Below are 16,530 nucleotides of genomic sequence, written 5' to 3' on the forward strand. Positions count from 1 at the left end.
AAACACAGACGGGACTCCTCGTGCAAACCAGACCACGGCACTGAAAACGATTAATATTTTCCACAGTCAGATGAAAGACGGTATGTAAATGCAAAATGGGTCACTGTACGTTATTACATTTCTATCACACTTGTATTAGTTATAAAGTGACATTTTGACTGTTTCCTCCGTGTAATTCTCATAACTCCACCTGTCTGACATTTCCTTCCTCTCCGGGGCTCACGGAGAACAGGTCCCACTTTGTGGGAGCGAGGCCACCCTGCAGAATTTCAAGAACACGTTCTAGAGAAGTCTGTTGCCGAGGCACACACAGGAAATTTCAGTCACAGATATCAAGAGGTTAATCGCCCCAGGACTTGATCATTCAAGAACTACCCAAGGAGGAACAGAGAAAGTTCTTCATAAAAAAGAAAAAGACCTCCAAATCCTTTCACCTCCCTCTAGTTCTCGGGGACAAAAACTCATTGAGTAACCAAATAGACACCTCCCCTTCCCCCATCTGAGTGGGCACTCAGAGAAAAATCGCCAAGATTAAAGGTTTAGCACCCATTGTCCAGAAGAAGTGCAGACAGCAGTGAGCATCCTGGGAGAGAGGAAATAGCATGCCAGGAACTGAGATTTATGAACGAGACCAGAGAGAGGAAGAAAAGACAAAAGGTAATGACCTCAAACAAACACAACCTTTACTGCACTGAGGCGAATGATGGGCCGAATGTTTATGAGGTGGCCGTGCCCTATCCCCACCCCTTGCTTTTTCCTTGGGTCACAGCCAGGAGTTCAAATGGCATCACATATGAGATCTGGCAGATTCCAGCAGCCCGCTCACTTTAAGATATCTAGTTCAAGCACCGATTTCACTCTAATGCGTATTCTTTTGTCTTGGATAAATCCAAGGGGCATCACCTGGCCAAAGTCCTGGAAGGATCCTGCTATAGCACAGTGGGGAGAGGGGGCACCTTGCCCCCTGACCCGGCTCTATGGTATGATGGTTTCATAACAGCGGTGTTGGCACCCAGCCCTGAGGACAGGCATTAACGGCCTGCCGTTCGAAGCCAACGCTTCTCATTTCTCCCTAAAATATTTCAAATACAGGAGGAAAATGAAAGCATGCTCGCAGAGGCTCGCCGCAAGGTCCTGCGTATGTTGTACACTTACCCCCAACCTCCCTCCCACCTACATTCAAGTCCAAGCTTTCCCGAAAGTCCTGTGGTTAAGCTTAGAAAGCCATGCAGAGTTTGTATCCTTCGACTTCATGACATATCTTCTGTTTTCCTATAAAAATATTTCAAAGTACTTGCCACTCAGTGAATTTATAGTCCATGAAGATGTACCAAGTTTATCCTCTGGATTAATATGTTTCTCTGGATCATTGCCCCAAAATGAGACTGTGTGCCCCAGTTGGAGGGGCATGGTCTTAAACAATTGCTTCTCTTTGAGAAGCAAAGGCCTTGACCATCGTTCTGGAGACACGTCTGGGCAGGTGCCCTATTTTATTTTCAGTTGCCAGGAAAGGCCTCTGGTGGATGAGAATATTCCTCTAACTCAGTACGAAGGCGGAAGCTTCTCCACTGGTGGTGTGCCTCTCTCTCTCTCTCTCTCTCTCTCTCTCTCTCTCTCTCTCTCTCTCCCCGTGGTCCTCTCCAGGGAGGCTGGGAAAACATGGTCTGCTCTTGCTTCATCTCTCACACTTTAAAATAAGATCAAAAACAGAGAGGGAGACAAACCATAGGAGACATTTAACTACAGTGAACACACTGAGGGTTGCTGGAGGGGAGAAGGAACGGGCTAAATGAGTGATGGGCATTAAGGAGGGCGCTTGCTGTTGGGATAACCCCTGTGTGTTGTATGTGAGTAACAAATCACTAAACTCGACTCCTGAAACCATGATTATGCTCTCTGTTAACTAACTTGGATTTATAGAAATTTTTTTTTTAAAATGGCCTCCAAAGCTCGGCATGAGCTGACCTCTCCCCAGCTCTCCAGCCTCATTTCTCAATGCTATCTTGCTCTCGATCGCTGTCGTCTCCCTTATGCCCCAATGGGCCCGCGGACTAAAAGTAGTACCTGCCTTACTGCCAGTTGCCCTACTTCAGTAAGAAGGAAATGGTTCCCTCTTGTCCACGGGAGTCTGAGGCTCTTCTCTAATAATTTGCCCAGGATCCCAGCTCATCTAGGACTTGCTATTCCCAGAGGACCTTCCTGCCACCAGTCCTTACTGTCCTGAGCAGTACGGTGGGTCTCCCAGACACCCATTCGACCCTTCCCCCACTTCGTAACAGTCATTCAGTCTTGTACAACTCAGCTCTCCCCAACCAAACTCTAAGATCTAAATCAATCCTGGTAATCTCTTCCTCTCGCCATAGTTCAGGAGTGGGCGTATGACCTCGGGTCATCCAACCAGATGAGAGCCCAGAACTTTGTCTGATGGTTAGAGAGAAACTGCCCCAGCTTTCTTTCTTTCTCTGCAGATAGACAAAAGAGCAGGTGTCCTGGAGGCCCTTAACAGACACTGTGTAAGCAAGAGAGGAGCCCGTTTTAGGAGGAAGGCACAAAAAGAGAAAGGAAAAGAAACTGGGTTCTTGGTTATATCCCTGAGCCCTTGAATTAAAGCAATGTTGAGGCCTACACTCTAGAATATTTATCTCCAAGAGCCAATATACATCTTCATTATTTAAAGTAGTTTTGGGATATGATATATTGAGTTTCCTGCCCTCAGGGAGTTTATAGTCCAGTCAAGGAAAGAGAAAACTATATAGCACAATGAATACCAATGCTGGAGGAAGTATAGTGTTTTGAGAGGCATAGAGCTGGGCCACCTAATCCCAACTTGGAATTCCAACTTGGCAGAAGTGACCATGATCTGGTGGGTGGATACACATTCGGCAGCCCACGTAAGAGGGGAGAAGAAAGAGAAAGCAAAGAATGTGGAATTCCACACAGAAACAACCCCCTACGTAGAGACTCAAAGTCAGAAAAAACATGATGTCTTTATGCAATCAAAAATGGCTCCCCAGTTTGGTCCTGTCTTAAAATCAGCCACCAAGAGAGAGAAAGTAGATCCTTGGGTCCTTGGATCCTGCCAGGGATCCCGCCCTTTCTTTAAAACGACAGGGCCTGGGGCGCCTGGGTGGCTTAGTCGGTTAAGTGTCTGCCTTTCGCTTAGGTCATGATCTCGCGGTTCGTGGGTTCGAGCCCCGCGTCGGGCTCTGTGCTGACTGCCAGCTCAGAGCCTGGAGCCTGTTTCAGTCGGTGACTCCCTCTCTCTCTCACCCTCCCCTGCTCACGCTGTCTCTCTCTCTCTCCTAAAAATAAATAAAACACTAAAAAAAAAAAAAGTTTTAAAACGACAGGGCCTGATGACCAGACCTCGGTGCCATCTTCAGCCCAAAGACATTCTTGCATGAGCGGCAGCAAGTGGAGGCAGCAGGTACTGACTCACCAAGGTTTGGGGGAGCTACACGCATGGTCCCTCCACACGACACCACAGACGCCACCAGCACCAGCCTGAAACTTCCCACCGTCCACCTCGCCCCAGCCCTCCACCAGCCAGGACCTCCTCATCAAGATACCAGGTCCGAGGACTCGGCTGGTATCCAGCAAGACTCTATCCTCGTCATTTGTGGATGTGCCTATTTTTTTAAATCTTTTTTTAAATGTTTGTTCATTTTTGAGAGACAGAGCGCAAATAGGGGTGGGGCAGAGAGAGAGGGAGATACAGAATCCGAAGGAGGCTCCAGGCTCTGAGCTCTGAGCACAGAACTTGAACCCACAAACCATGAGATCGTGACCTGAGCCGAGGTCGGACGCATAACCGACTAAGCCACCCAGGCGCCCCAGGATTCACCTATTTTTAACACCAAAGTCCATATCTGTGGTGCTTTGGCAGTCATTTGTGGACATGTGAAGATGGATGAAAACTTTGAGTCCCTTGACACACATGTTCCCAGCTGCGGTCCATGCTTTGGCTTCTTGTTTCAGCTCTCATACTGTAAGGTGCCCTTTTCACAATCTATTTAGTGCCAGGGTATGAGGTTTTGTGTGGGGAGGTTGTTTTGTTTTTGTATTTCTGTGCGCCCCCCTTTTTTTTTTACAGTAAATTCGCTGTTTAAAATGATCCCCAAGGACAGTGCTGATGTGCTGTCTGGTGTTCCTTCATGAAAGAAGTCTGTGATGTACCTTGTGGAGCAAATGATATGCACAGTGTTCATGACGTTTCACTCAGGTATGAGTTACAGTGCTGTTGGCCATGAGTTCATCAGTAAGTAACCAATAATATATTTAAACAAGCTGTCTTTAAACAGAAACGCACATAAAATAAGATTATGTATTGATCAAAATGTCGTGACCAGTGGCTCACAGGAAGCTAACCCTGAATTTCTCCTGGGAGCAGTGGCTCAGTACTTGCTAATTCACAGCAACTTTTTAGAACATAATTACCACAAATAATGAAAATAGACTGTGAGGGTTTATAGATTGCAAGGACTAGAGGTTGTCTCTCTAGCTCAACTCCTATAGGAGTTAATATAAGTGCCCTGCTTTAGAAAATAGACTCCAAATTTCACAAGGGTTCAAATACAACAGGTGTTTATTTCTTGTTCACATATCAATTTTGAGCCCATGAATGAGTCAATCCAGTGACCCTTCTCCACTTAGACCTACAGGAATCCAGACTGGATGGACACAACCATTATAATACAGGGCATTCAAGGGCCCCTGAGCATTATCCTCATTTGAACGAAAGGGAAAGGAACATGAAGGAGTGCACCTGTGGTGTTTTGATGGGCAGGACCTGGAAGTGGCCCTCATCGTTCCTGCTCACATTCCATTGGCTAGCTTTCAGTCACATGACCATGCTTGACTGCAAGGGAGGTTGGGAAATGTAGTCTGACTGACGACCAGGAAGAAGAAAACAAAATTTCCTGAACTCCAAGCAGTCTCTGCCAGTCTGTTTTGAGGGCCCATAGGAAGCCATGTTCAAACCAAGGCTTGTGACTGGCCCCGGAAGATTAATAATTTGCTCTCTCCCCTATAATTCTTCTTTAAACATTTGCTCAAAGTTTATTTTGAGGTGAAACTACAATCTGTGTGAAGGGACAGAGGAGGAGAGCTGCACCTTGACCTCAGAAAATCTTGGCCAAACCCTTGCTCTGGGTTCCCAACCTACCTCCAGATCTGATGAAGAGTCCCGGCCCCTCCTTAGGGCTGCCCGGAAGTACAGCATTTTCCTTTGTGCCAGACACAGCCCCCGGGGTGTAATGCGGCCCAAAGGCCCGGAGGCCCCTATGAACAGCCACCTCTGGGATGCTGAAGCCCATGCCCTCAGAGAGAGGCGGGCCACAGAGGATGCCAGCCTCCCACTGGGGAGTGCCCAGCCTGGCAGCTCCCAGAGGCAAATGGTAGGTCTTTGCGGTCTGAACCCCTCCCCACCCTGTGAGAGCAACTGTGTGCAGCCTGCGAGGAATGTGTGAGAGGTGCTTTCCAGTAAATGTGGCCTGGGCAAGAGCGGGGAACGGAGGGACCTCATCTCCAGCCCATGTCCTAAGGAGGCAGCCCTGAGTTCTCACAATGACCTGTGAGGTCGGTGTTCTGATCCACATCCTACTAACGAGGAAACTAAGACTCAAAAGAGCTAAGTTAACTTGCCCATGCTCCGGCAGCTGGAGAAAGGTGGAGTCAGGCCCTTCTGTCTGATTGCTAAGCCTGTAACCTTTTTTCCTTTTTTTTTAAAATAATTTATTTATCATTTAATTTGCATCCAAGTTAGTTAGCATATAGTGCAGCAATGATTTCAGGAGTGGATTCCTTCATGCCCCTCCCCCATGTAGCCCATCCCCCTCCCACAACCCCTCCAGTCACTCTCTGCTTGTTCTCTGTATTTAAGAGTCTCTTGGGTTTTGTCCCCTCCATGTTTTGATATTATTTTTGCTTCCCTTCCCTTAGGTTCATCTGTTTTGTTGTCTTAAATTCCTCTCACGAGTGAAGTCGTATGATATTTGTCTTTGACTGACTGATTTCGACTGAGCTGTATTCTTAACCTCCGAGCTCCATGGCTGACAACATTGGCCACGTGGTGGGTGCGGCAGGGGAATCCCTACTTGCCTACCTTCTTGCACCTGCTACCCTGTTCCTCCACAAGGGCCCATCTCCCTAGAACCAGCCCCATGCTGCCCCCCACCCCCCAGTAGAGTTTCCCCATCACCTCTATACAGCACTGGATGCTGCTCCTTCTCCCCAGTAACTTTCAGGCCATCCCCCCCTCCCCCCCGCCCCAGCATGAAATCCATCCTGGGGCACCTGGCAGTTCCTCTGCACCCTGTGGGAGTCCACTCACCAGGTGCCTGACCTCCATTGTTGAGACGGGTGTCTCAGGTGGCAGAGCTGGCCCTACGAACATTCCCTCCTCCTTGCTCACTTCCCTTCAGGTGGCTTTCGGAGAGACTTGGACTTGCACCCATGTCTCAAGAAGTACAGCTTCCTCTAACCTCCCCACAGGAGCTCAAGAGGTAGTGTGATCCATCAAACAAACAAAGAAGTTTGTGATTAGGCCAGCGTCCGCCGGCCAGGAGTCTGGCCCATGCTTTCGTCTGGGAGGCTGCTTGAGCAACACAGAGCTGTGACCTTGATCTTCACCTGTACAAACAGCCTGTGTGCATAGAGCTGAGCTCTAGGCAGGCAAGAAAGAGCTGGGGTTTCTCTGGACCCTGCCATGATCACCCTGCTGTTTGACCCTGGACAACATCCCTCCCTTCTCTGAAACTAGGTCTTCCCCTTTTATGGGTGGGATAGACCTTCGGGGTCTCCGAGTTCGTAAATTCTCTAACAAAGCATTTTATTTTATTTTATTTTGGGGTTTTTTAAATTATCTTTTATTTATCTTTGAGAGAGAGCAAGCATGAGCAGGGGATGGACAGAGAGAGAGGGTGACACAGAATCTGAAGACAGGCTCCAGGCTCTGAGCTGTCAGCACAGAGCCCGAAGCGGGGCTCGAGCTCACGAACCACGAGATCATGACCTGAGCCGAAGTCGGACGCTTAACCGACTGAGCCACCCAGGTGCCCCCGCTAACAACGCCTTTTAAACTGTAGGTCCCTTGGGGCGCCTGGGTGGCTTAGTTGGTTGAGCGTCCGACTTGCGCTTAGGTCATGATCTCGCGGTTCGTGGGTTCGGGCCCCGCATCGGGCTCTGTGCTGACTGCCAGCTCAGAGCCTGGAGCCTGTTTCAGTCTGTGACTCCCTCTCTCTCTGACCCTCCCCTGCTCAAGCTGTCTCTCTCTCTCTCTCCTAGAAATAAATAAAACACTTAAAAAAAAATAAAACTGTAGGTCCCTCAGTGGCTTTCCGCAGGCAGCCATAATTGATGCAGTTGGTAGTTGTCTTGGTCTGTTCTCTCTGGGGCCAGCCACCATGTCTGGCCTCATTTCAATCGTTTCCTCCTTTTTGTTTTTTCTTAAACAAATCCTGTAGAAATGTATGGGAAGCAAGCAATGAAGACCTTGCGAAGGTTCGTCATTTAGAACATTTTTTCTTTACATTCTTTCTAGGTTTTGGGGGGGAGGGGGGTTTGCATCAGCCAAGCTTTTTTGAGGTGTTGCTAAGCCACGTAAACACTCCTCGGCCTCTCTCCCCAGCATGTTCCTCTTCCAAGGCAGGGGTGGATTTGGCAGAGAAGGGTCAACTGGGTGCCACGGCTGGTTTCCCAGGAGCCTGGGTTGTGCCTGGCTTCCCACCTGGGTTGGACCGAGTGACAACGTGGTTAAGAGATTTGCCAAAAATCACAGAGCCGGGAGGGATGGCCCTCCCAGAGTGCGGGGACAGGAAAGGCAAGACAAAGGGCACAGCCTGGAGCCCCGAGGCAGAAGGCATCCGCCAAGCCAAGGAGAGCGCCTGGGGCCAGAGCTTATAGAGTTTGCTCTGAGTCTGACTCTGCCAACAGCGCCCCAGGGTCTCAGTGTCCTCATCTGGGAGCCCAGTAGGTCTGGCCACCGGAGGTGGACGGATACTAAATTGACCCAAGTTCCCTTCCAACTTTGGGATTCTCTGCCTACCTTACAATGTAAGCGTCCCCAAACGCCTCCATGTCTTCTCCCATTTGCACGCAGTGTTGGGGGCACGCCAAACCCCAAATTCTGCTCCCAGAGACCCCTCCCCTCCGCTCCTCCACCCCAGCAATGCCTTGAAAAGGAGATTCGGACCTTATGATCCATTTACCTCGAAGGCAACCAAACAATGGCCTTGCAAAGACCACCCAATGCCTACAAAGCCACGAGGAGCCTTGCATGGGTGACTTTTATGACTTCCTTGGGGCCAGAAAGCTTTTTTTGACCAATATTCAAGCCCTCAAACTTCCAATCTGCCCGGAACAACCCCAGGAGTCTTAACCTTGGAGAACTACACCCACCTGGCCCTCACCCCCACACCCCCCACCACATACAGACTCCAGCCTTTACCAGAAGCTTCGCAGGGAAGGGGGTGGGATGCAGACACGTCATACCCTCTGCCCTGTGACTTCCTCATCCCCTCCACAGGGAAAGCCGTCCCTGCCAGTGTCTAGAAGTCAAAACAAAGCTCCTTTCCACGTGCATTTTCTTCTCAAAGGCTTAGACTGTAAAGTCATCAGGAAGCATGGTCTGGTGCTCCAAGCTCCAGACAGACGGCCTGACCTCTGTCCTGGCTCCCTGGTCTGGCCTGGGCCAGACGCCGCACCCCCACCACTGTTTTCTCATCTGCAAAACAACCCGGGCCTCCCCAAGCCAGCGATGTCTGTCACTGCAAGCAAAACACAGCCCCTCCCTCCTCCCGCAGCAGCCTGCCTCCGGGAGAGGGAATCCATCATTGCAGGGGAGGGTGTGGAAGAAGCGCATGGCAGAGAGTAAGAAAAGGGTTCCTGGCACATGGGGGCGGGAGAAGACGTCAGAGACTATCTCTCTCGTCTTCATCTTCTCCGCCCTGCTGGCCCTGAGGTGGAAGGTCTCCCCTAGGGGCTACCCTGCTCTCGGGCTGTTTCCCTTCCAAGGGAACAGCCTGATGTGCAGATAAACAGAGGCGCTCATGGTGGATGGCTGCTGGGTGAATCTAGGGATCAGAAACACCTTCCTCAGAAAGGCGCCCATGTGGTCTTGGCTTCCCTTGCTGCCCCCACCCCCACCCCCTGGCTGCTGGGTCTTTCTGCCTTCCTTGGGCTGCAGCTTGGCTCCCTCTCTCTGCTGCTGTTGGTGTAGCCTGACTTCTGCTACTTACAAGTTCTCTTCTTATACCTGCCTTTAAATCACACCCTGACCTGACCGTGAAGGAAAACCCGTTTCTCCATCTGTGGCAGGTATGACCAGGTTTTTGGAGATGAGAAGCGTCAAGTCAGGCCTGGTGACCCTCTGCCAGGCCTCTGGGGAGGATCTTCGTCGGATCCTTAATCCACCTCCTGCTGAGGCACCACACCCCCAACATGGATGCCTGTGGTAGGTTCCAAAGACCTCGGGCTCTCCTGCTATCAGATAAGGAAACTTCCCGTGCCCTTCATCCCTGAAGCCTGGCATGGGAGTTCATCCTTAGGGGAGGGAAGGTGAACAACAGCAAGGGCAGAGAAGTCTTTAAGTCTTTGAAAGGGCAGACATCTTACTCCCCAAAGGAAACCACTGGACACATCTTCCACGGGCCCTCGGGTGAGGTGTATGAGGCTGGATCTGAACGCTGGCTGCGCATCAGGGTCCAGATGATTAGACAGGAAACTCTTGGGGTGGGAACCAGACATCAGCTCACTTTGAGAGCCACTGATCTAAAACAGCGCCTCGTCTGGTAGCTTGGGAAACACATGTTAAGAAAGGGGAAGTGACTCGCCCAAAGATAAATGGCCTGTTGGGACAGAGCCCTGACCTGAGTCAACCTGGGTCTCAACTTGAAATTCCTATCTCTTCCCAGCACGGTTTTCCCTCCGGTTGCTTTATGAGAAAGGTACTTAATTTCAGGTACCCATTAAAATTATCCGGGGGAACTTTCAAAACAGATGATAACAGGCTTCCTCCTGAAGTTCTGATTTAATTGCTTTGGAGTGTGGCCTGCGTATACCTATTTTTTGAGGTTCCTTGAACGGATTCTATTATGTAGTCGTGATTAAGAGAAGCCCTGCTTTAAAGGCGAAACTCAAAGAAAGAAACAGAAAGGAGGAGGGACAGAGAGAAGGGAAGAAAGTAATGCTACAGGGGTCAAGAAAGGAGAAATGTTCCTCTAGGGGAAATCTTGCAATCCGTCAAAATAAATGAGGGATCTTGACGGAGAGATAGATGTAGATACTTACAGGTGATACAAATACTTTCCAAGGGAGGGGAGAGTATGAGCAGGGTCCCACAGTAAGGGCTATGGTTGCTGGGACAGCTACAGATTGGACAAACAGGAAAGCTGGACCAGCGTGCGGGAGGCCCTGAATGCCGCGCACAGGAGAGTGGACAGAATGGTCTCCTGCACACGTCAGAAACCCCTGCAGGGCCTGTTCAGACAGATTACCGGTTTCGCTCTCACCGCTCTGACTCAGTGGGTCTGGGCTGGGATCGGAGACCTCGCCTTTCTAGCAAGTTCCCAAGTGCTGCTGCTGCTGCTGCTGGTCCCCGGGAGACACTTTAAGAACCGCTGTGCTAGGGCCAGGGAAAGTCATGGAAGGTTCTGGCTCCTGCGTCGCTTGGAGACGGCGTCCTGAGACAGAAACATCGATCTGGCATAGGGAGAGGGAATCGGAAATCCAGAGCAATCCGGAAGCTAATGCAGAGGCTTCCAGCAAAAGTTGCATGGGAGATGGTGAGGAGTCCCTGGGGAGGAAGGGCAGTTTAGGGAAGGATCGATGGACACGTGCACCGAAAGGGGTGACCAACTGGATATGGAAGAAGGAGAAACAGAGTCCAGGGTGAATGGATTCCGGAGTCTAAACAACCAAGACAATGACAGCACAAGCTCCGGAGCTGAGGAGACAGGAGGAGGGGTGGGTGTGCGGCGGCCGCAGGGGTGTGGCTGGAATCGGAACTCCGAACCCCTAGTTCAAGCTCCCCCCAAGTCCATGACCTCTGACTCAGGCCTAGGGCATGCCCTGCTGCCCTAAAACTCCCATCCTCCTGGAGAGTGGGGGTCGGGGCTGAGCCAGGGAGCCCCTCCCCCACCACACAGAGTTTTGGGCTCACCCCCCCCCCCCCCGTTTGGTGGGCTGGAGGAGGGGAAGGCACCCCTGGATCACTTCAGGTCAAATCTGGGAGGCAAAGTCATCACACTGAATGTTATGTTACTCACACTAAAACTCATTTTGCCCCAATCCTCACTCTTCCTTTTCGTCCGCCTTGGCGTTCGGAGAATACATTCCCTGAAGCAGTGATTCTCACTCTTGGCCACGCGTTCGACTCCTCTGGGGAGTTGTAAAATTCCCTTATACCAAGGCTCCATCCCACCCCAACTGAAACCGAATCTCTCTGGGGGCGCCTGGGTGGCTCAGTCGGTTGAGCATCCGACTTCTGCTCGGGTCATGATCTCACGGTTTGTGAGGTCGAGCCCCCACATCGGCCTCTGTCGGATTCTGTGTCTCCCTCTCTCTCCGGCCCTCCCCCGCTCACCCTCGGTCTCTCAGTCTCTGAAAAATAAAGAAAACATTTTTTTAAAAAACTAAAATTAAAAAAAAAAAATCTCTGGAGTGGGGCGGCCCCAGGCATCAGCGTATTTTAAATCACTGAGTGATTCAGAAGTGCAACCAGGACTGAGAACTGGGCCGGGCAGGGTGTGTGTAGGTAGTCTGCAAATAGCGTATTTATGTAAATGACATTTCCTCCCTAAGGAAATGGTTTGAATGTGTCGAATATCACCCCACCCCCCACCGGGCTCCAGCGCCCTCTTCCCACACTTGGAAACTGATCAAGGGACAGGCTGGCCCTTCTGACCCACTGGCCTGCCGTGCAAGTTCGGGGCAGAGGCTGTTTACCATCGCTGCGGTTTATGGAGCTGGAGGCCATGCCCTTGGAAGGGAGAGGCTCGAATAGCCCAAGAAGGCCTTCACGCGAGGAGGCTGGCTCAAAGCGGGTGTGATGCGACGGGAGGGAGGGAGGGATGTGATTAGGTTCAGAGCCAAACCAGAGGACCTGAGAAACCCGGGGGGGGGGGGCAGGGAGGGAGGGAGGAGTGGGGGGGGCAATGGGAGGTGTTCTGTATGGATCTGCGCACCCCTCCCCCCACAGCTGCCCTTCAGGCACAGGTGGCGGTGGGGAAGCCAGGAGGGGCAGTGTGACGGGGTCCTGGCTCCTGGTCGCCCTTCCTGACTCAGAGTCCCAGAGGCAGACAAGACAAGGGAGCTCACTGGGGAAGGACTGAGTCAAAGAGCCACTGGGGTCTGGGAGGCCTTGAAGCTTGTGCAAATTGTGGGGGGCGGCATCTTTTTCTAAAATTTTTTTTAACATTTATTCATTTTTGAGAGACAGAGAGACAGAGCATGAGCAGAGGAGGGGCAGAGAGAGAAGGAGACGGAGAATTGGAAGCAGGCGCCAGGCTCTGAGCTTCAGCACAGAGCCCGACGCGGGGCTCGAACTCACGAACCACGAGATCATGACCTGAGTCGAAGTCGGACGCTTAACGGACTGGGCCGCCCAGGTGTCCCAAACATGTTTAAGAAAAAGAATACCGAATGACAAATGTGCTACCAACTGTAAGGCCTTGGAAGGAGCGGGGGCAAATGAAGGCCCTGTCACAGAGCTCCGTAAGTAGAGTTCCCTGTACGTCCACTCTGGTTAACCTGCTGACGTTTTGTGATGCGACATTGACTAAGGGTTTCATTCCCAAGTCTCGCCGCGCCTCCCCGAGCTGTGCCTGTGTGGTCCTGCGGGTCCCGCAATGCTGGGGACTCCCTAAGACCGCGGAGGCCAGTCTTCCGTTCTCTTTCTCAGGAAACGAAGTCGAGAGGTGTCCGCCATCACTCACACAACAAGGCCCTCCAGGCCAGCTCTGTTTACCCCTTCACCCCTTCCATAGACCCCTCCTAGGAGCGTGCCGGGCCCCTGTCGAGGCCGTGCTGGGCATGGGAGGCACCACAGTGACCCAGACAGGGCCCGGGCTCTCAAACATGACGAAAGCTTGCCCTCGAAGAGCTTGGTGAGGAGGCCTCCTGAGGCAGATCCTTAGGGTGCAAGGAGCCGAGGGAGGATGTGTGCGGGGCGCCCACGAGCGCAGGGCAGAGGGCAAGAGGCACTCGGCTCAGGCAGCGAGGGTCGCCTTCCCAGGAGGCCACGGGAGAAGGCCAACTGGGAGACTTGCCCGGGAAGTTTCCATGCAGTGAGGGAGAGTCGTTCCTGCACTGCGGACAGCGACAGCGTATTGACTACACACCTACCGTGTACCAGGACTTGGGCTAATCGTTACACGTATTAAGCCAATGAGTCTACACGGCAGCTTCTCAAGATGGGCCTTATTATCGTCCCCATTTTACAGCCAATGAAGCTGAGGCCCGGTGAGGGTAGGAGCTTGCTCTCAACTCAAAGCTACTTAAGTGAGACGTCTGAGCTGCAGAGACAATGTAGGCGCAGGACGGTGATGGAGGAGTTTGGAACATTTGGGGAACTTCAAGTAGTTTGGCGTCTCAGGCACAGGAGGCCCAAGGGAGGTCAGCAAGGAGGGAGACTGGGGAGTTCAGAAGGGCAAGATGGGTCCAGAAGGATGCAGAAGAACTGGTGAAGGAGTTTGGGCCGGACCTATAGGGCCAGGCTAGCTACTGAAGGTCTGCAAGCAAGGGCACAGCATGAGCAGTCCTAGGCTCTAGAAAGGTCCCTCTGAGTAAGATGTGCTCATAGAAGATGGGTTAGAATCCATTTGATGGGAGCAAGGGATCCCCCCGGATGCTCCCACAGAGCCCTAGACAGTGTTCATGAAGCAACAGCCAAGGCTGAGGGTTGTGCCCAAAGCTCACTTGGCTCCGAGGACCAGCGTTACCAGCCTGAGGGGGTGGCACTGGGGAAGAAAGGGGAGCAGCTTTGTGCCACAGAAAGTGCTCTGGACTTGGAACCGAGGGGCCGCATTCGCATGGGTCACCTTCATGGACTCAGTCAAATCCCTTTACCTCCCTGGGTGATGAGTTCCTCATCTGGAAAATGGGTATAAATAGGAATAAGCACTCTTGCTCCATTGTCGTGAAATTCAGGCAACGTGTGGCGTGTGAAAAAATGGTCTACGAGTTGCCCGGACCGTACGAGGGAAGTCGTAAAATGTCTGCACCATTAACTGACGGCCCAGAGACCAAGGGCTGCACGCTTCTGGCCTAAAGTGGTTCCCTTTGCCTTGGCAACAGGCCTCACAGCTCACGCAACGCCCTTCTTCCCACTTCCACAGGACCCACCGAACCTTCCCTCTTCTTCACAGCACAGCTCAAGCACCACCTCCTCCAGGAAGCTTCTCCAAGCTGGAAATAACCTCTTCTTCCCCGGAAGGAGTGCTGCTCTGGCTCTCCCAGAGTCTCACGTCTTTCTATCTTTGATCTGGCTGCAGTCGGTTATATAGCGCCCCCCCCCGATAGCCCCCCCCCAGCCCCTGCATCTTTGTTGCATGCTGGGCCTTGAAGGGGAGTGAGTGTGTGAATGGGCTGTGGCTCCACACCGATGTCTGAGAAGGCAGCAGCCTGGACCCGGTGAAAGGGCGAGGGCGAGAGGGACTATGTGGCGGCTTGAGAGGCTCAGAGCCTGACACAGCCTTTTGGATTCGACTCTCCTCCGGGGACAGACAAGTAATGGCAGTGAGAATAACTGTCTTCGCCAACAACTCGGAGTCCCTATTCCCCCGCAGTTTCCTATGTGTCTTACTGAATCTTCTCCTTTCATCCTCACAGCAAATCTTTCCAGCCCCAGCACGGGGCCCAGGACAGAGACGGTGCCCAGAAAATTTATGAAAAGAAATGGCAGATGAGGACCCTGGACCCGGGGAAGTGAAGTGACTGGTCTAAGGTCATACGCTTGACAGGCAGCCGAGATGAGATCCAGGCCCGTCTGGCGTTCCTACTTCATAGAAAAGAGCACAGGCTGGGGACACCGGGAGGGAAAGGCACGTGTGCTGAGGGAAGGTGACCTCCTATGCATTGGCAGAGGGGGTACCGCCTGAAAACCCAGGAGACCCCCGCCCCGGGCAGGGGTCCCGCCTGGCCAGCCTTCCACCGCCTGGAAAGAGTCAAGTACGAGTCATGGGTCCCCCAGAGGACAGGGGATGGCTTCAGACTCCAAGACCAGCAGAGTCCAGTACACAAGGAGCTTCACCTGCTGCAGGCTTTTCCAGACATTTCCTCATCAGCCCTTTTTCTGGAAGGATCTGGGCAGTCAGCTATGTTTACAGGTGCCCAGCCTGACAGAAACCCTGTTTATTAAAAAGGATGGAGTGGAGTTGGCTGTTCTGAGGTCTGTCGCCATCTCCCTGGGCTCGGCCGGTTGAGAGAAGACGGGATGCGAGACGGAGAGGCTGGGAATGTGCATGGCCTTTGCCTGGGAGGGCAGGAGTGAAGCGGGTCGTATCTGACAGATCCCAGACCCCTCCACTGCCCCTGCTGACATTTGATAAATGCTTCCTGTGAAAATGTTTACCCAGGAGGAAATGGATCATGCTTCCCCTTCCTACCACGAGGGTGGGAAGAGGGGCCTCTCGGGTCCCATAAATTCCAACAGCTGTCCGTGCTCCCCGCCTCACCTCCCTGGGTGCCCCGGAGGGGGTGAGACAGAGGTGCCAGACACAGACAGAGCTAAACAGAAGGCAGGTATGCCGCCAGACGGCCAATCTATGGAGACACATCCATGTCCATTTGTCACTTTTATCTCCTATTTTTTTCCCTCCATTTCTTTTAAATTAAGTCGCCATCTGTCCTTGTTCTATCCAGGAAATCCTAAAGAAACCGTCAGGAGTTGGCCCCTTTTCATTTTTCCCTGCTTGGGAGGTGATGTGATGGGCGGATCTAGCAACCTGTCAGGACGGATCTTAAATCTTGGGAACAGAGCTGTCCACGGGGCTGGAAAAACCATTTGCTTCCCCGGCAATCAGGGTCCCTCCGTTCCGGCCTCAGTGGTGCAGCAATCTCTCGAGAGGCAGCTGGTCGCAGTGAGAAGAGGGTGAGATCCGGAGCCTGGTGTCATCGCTTACTCACTCTGTGACCTGGAGCGGCTCCCATGACCCCTGCAAGCCTGGACCCCCGCCCCGGTGAAACAGAGACAATGATACCGCTTGCAACACAGCTTCCTGTGAAGGTCAAGTGAGAGGACGTGGACCAAAGCTTTAAAAGGGTAGAATAATGCACGGTTACGGGGGGTCTTTTAAGCCAAGGGATTTGGCCAAACTGTCCTTCTATAAAATGCGTACACTAAGTTGCATTAAATAATAAAAGAAAACTTGGTATTGAATTGAGTTCATATGTTTCCTCTTTCCGTTGATATTTTTTTCTCAGTTGCTTTATTGATATCTGTGAGGGAATAAAGAGACATAGGTTTAAAGGATCTGGTATTACAATGCTTGTGAGCACTCCGTTCAACCCATGTGTATGATTTATTGAGTACAA

At 51.9% G+C, this 16,530-nt stretch overlaps 1 long non-coding RNA gene across 1 annotated transcript; it reads left to right on the forward strand.

Moving 5' to 3' along the window:
• The first annotated feature begins 8,763 nt into the window (after positions 1 to 8,763).
• LOC120230689 lies at positions 8,764 to 16,310 on the forward strand. Its single transcript, XR_005528119.1, has 3 exons — positions 8,764 to 8,868; positions 9,316 to 9,451; positions 15,859 to 16,310. It is a non-coding gene; the product is annotated as an uncharacterized LOC120230689 (long non-coding RNA).
• The last annotated feature ends 220 nt before the right edge of the window (positions 16,311 to 16,530 follow it).

The sequence above is a fragment of the Hyaena hyaena genome, unplaced genomic scaffold (genome assembly GCF_003009895.1).
Source record: "Hyaena hyaena isolate Hyena2069 unplaced genomic scaffold, ASM300989v1 scaffold_45, whole genome shotgun sequence".
Lineage (NCBI taxonomy): Eukaryota > Metazoa > Chordata > Mammalia > Carnivora > Hyaenidae > Hyaena > Hyaena hyaena.